Consider the following 3,370-nt stretch of genomic DNA (forward strand, 5'->3'; position numbering starts at 1 on the left):
CATCATATACAAAAGCACAGCTGTAATGTGGAAATAAAAGGGCCACATTGGGGGAAAAAGACAAAAAAAAAACGGGAACAGAAGTGTACATCAGAGACAGCAACATCCAGACACAGAGAAAATTCACTATACCATTGGACAGTCTGAACTGTCAATGGAACTACAAGTATTAAAATCACAACATCTTACCACAACTTATCTGTACTCCTACACTTAATTATCTAGACAAAAATCCTATTCCAGGAAAACAAATGACAACAGAAAATGAAACGAAGAACTGGCAAATCAACCAAAAATTTAGAGTCTCTTATTATTTAGATCCTAGCTCCTCCAAATTAAAGCCAAGAAGTTACCCAAATGGACAGAACAAATTACAAAAACACCAAAAATGTGATATGTGAAGGTACTATAATTCCCACAGTAAAGAACCAGGCCCTAGAACAGAAAATCAAGGACCTAGAATATAGTTTTCAAAATACATTACAAATGCTGCAGAAAAATGTGATTAATGAAAAGAGATAAAATCTCTACAAGCCAATTTATGAACAAGATGAGACCACCCAAAGATTAGCACAATAATTCATGGAGACTAGAAACAGAAAGGTAAATAAAGTCTGAGAAGTCAAAGCAGTGCAAGGAAAAAACAGATGCCTCATTAAAAGATATGAGAGAAGACACAGCTAAAAAACCAGCCACCCCGAACTCCCTTATCCCCTCTCACAAAGAAAAAAAAAGATTTAAGAAAGTCCATACAAACAGAAAACAAAGCTTTAGTAGAGAAATAGAAGCCCTAAACATGACCAATTAGAAGACAGGGGAATCTAAACAAAGTAGAAAGTCTCCACAGTGAATAGATTACATAGTAGATAATCTCAGGAGTCAAAGAGAATAGCTCTAATAGGAAAGAGGAGATAATTATTTAATGCAAGAAATAAGAAATGTCCTTGCCGGAACTTCAAGACTCAGTTAGAAGATTAATTTTTGGGACACATAAGTATTGAGAAGAACAGCAGGAAACTAAATATTACAGAATTCTAGCTGAAAACATTGCAAACATCCAAAGAGTTAGGCTCATTCAGGTAACAGAAGCCTTTAGAACACAAAACAGTGAGTACCAGAACAGAACAACACACCACCACAAAGTAATTCATATCATATCTAATGATATCAAGGAGTAGATTATTAAAGCGTCATGGAGAAAAGTTTATTTTTAAAGGATATACAGTCAGAACAAATACAGACTTGTTAGCTGATATGTAAAAAGGGGAACCTGGGATGATATATGCCAACTATTAAAGGCAAACAACTACCAACTGTGAATACGTTCCCAGGCCAAACCCTTCTTTAGATGTGAAAGATATATAAAAAATATTTTATGACAGGAGCTGGTTATATAAAATTCTCCCTACCAGGGAACATGGTAAATATATTAATAGATGAGACACAGCTTCTAAGAAAATGTGTATAACATAGCAGAACTTATCAGATACTTCACAGTTTTAACTCTCAATATTATTGGACTTAACTTTCCAATTAGAAGGCATAGATTATATAATAGTATCAAAAAACAATTTCCATCCATCTAGTATCTACAAGAGGCATATGTAATTGACAAAAACACATACTCAAAGTGAAAGGCTAGAAGGAAAATTTCTCAAGCAAATGGACACCATAAACGGGCCACATTAGAATAACTAATATGAGATAAAATAGATTTCAAATTAAAATTAGTAGGAAGGGGCATTACATATTAAAGTCAACTCTCCATTACTAGGTTATAACAGGCCTAAATACGAATGTTTTGAATCCTGGAGCACCCACTTCATCAACCAAATACTACTTAACATAAAAACAAATCTCAACAGATCATTGTCATCCATGGATATGTAATCCAGGAAAAACTCAACCAAGAAACTACAGACCTAAATAACAACATTGACCACCTAGCCCTAGTAGACATCTACAAAATACACATTCAGCCCCAGAATGTTGTTTGCAGCTGTTCATGAAGATTCTCCAAAAGAGAACCTATCCTATGTCACACAGAAATTCTGTCCACATTGAAAGAAAAATAATTTCACCTCTCTTATATTGTCAGACCACAACAGAACAAACAGAATTCAAAAGCAAAAGCAAAAAAATTCTCAAACACATGAAGACTGAATAACACGTTGCTGAATGACCAGTGGGGCACTGAAGAGTTTCGAATATAAATCTGAATGTACTGTAAGTTTACAAAAATGAATACATAAAATATTAGCTCCTCTAGGACACAGTAAATGCAGTACTTAGAGGAAAATTTTATAGCTCTGAGTGGATACATCAAGAAATTGGGGAAATCTCAAATCAATATTTTATTTCAAGCTCCTTGAAAACAGGAAGAAGCCCAAACACAAAGCAGTACTCCGAGACAAATAATAAAATTAAATCAGAAATAACTACATAAAGACAAATAAAACAAAGGAAGAAGCATCAAAACAGAGTTGCTTCAACAGAACTGATAGACCCTTACACATCTTACTAAGAAGAGAACATATATAGTTAGAACATAAATGGAAAGCCCACAGATTGTTAGATCTTTACTTGCGATGCAACAGAAAAGGGCCTCATATTTCAAATACACTTAGAACCCAAAAAGTTAAATGCCCCCAAAACAAATCCACAAAGAAACAACAACCCTCTTAATAAGTGGGCTAAAGATTTAAAGAGAGAATTCTCTGGAGAAGAAATATGAATGACCAATAGACACATTAAAAAATGTGCAACATTTCTGGACATAAAAGAAATGCAAATCAAAGTAACATAGCGATTCTCCAGTTAGAATGACCATTATGAAGGAAACTACTAACAAAAGGTGCTGGGCTGGTGGGGATGTGTCCAAAAAGGGACATTACTACATTATTGGTGGAAAGGTAAAATTGTTCACTCGGTTAAGAAGTATAGTGGTAGCCAGGCGCTGGTGGCTCATGCCTGTAATCCTAGCTACTCTGGAGGCTAAGATTTGAAGATCATGGTTCAAAGCCAGCCCGGGTAGGAAAGTCCCTGAAACTCTTATCTCCAATTAACTACCAGAAAACTGGAAGTGACACTGTGTCTCAAGTGGTAGAACACTAGCCTAGAGCTGAAGAAATGAGAGACAGTGCCAAGCCCCATGACTGACCAAAAAAAAAAAAAAGTATACTGGTTCTGGTTCTGGTTCCTCTAAAGAGCTCCTCTATGACCCAGCATTCCCTCCTTTGGGCATTTACCCAAATGACTACAAACAAGAACACACTAAAGCTACCATCACAACTATGTCCATTGCAGCATTATTTACCATAACTAAGATAAGGAACAAACACAATTGCCCCTCAGTAGATGCATAGATCAA

This window comes from Dipodomys merriami, unplaced genomic scaffold, assembly GCF_024711535.1.
Source record: "Dipodomys merriami isolate MVZ:Mamm:240054 unplaced genomic scaffold, mDipMer1.0.p SCAF_18, whole genome shotgun sequence".
Classification (NCBI taxonomy): Eukaryota; Metazoa; Chordata; class Mammalia; order Rodentia; family Heteromyidae; genus Dipodomys; species Dipodomys merriami.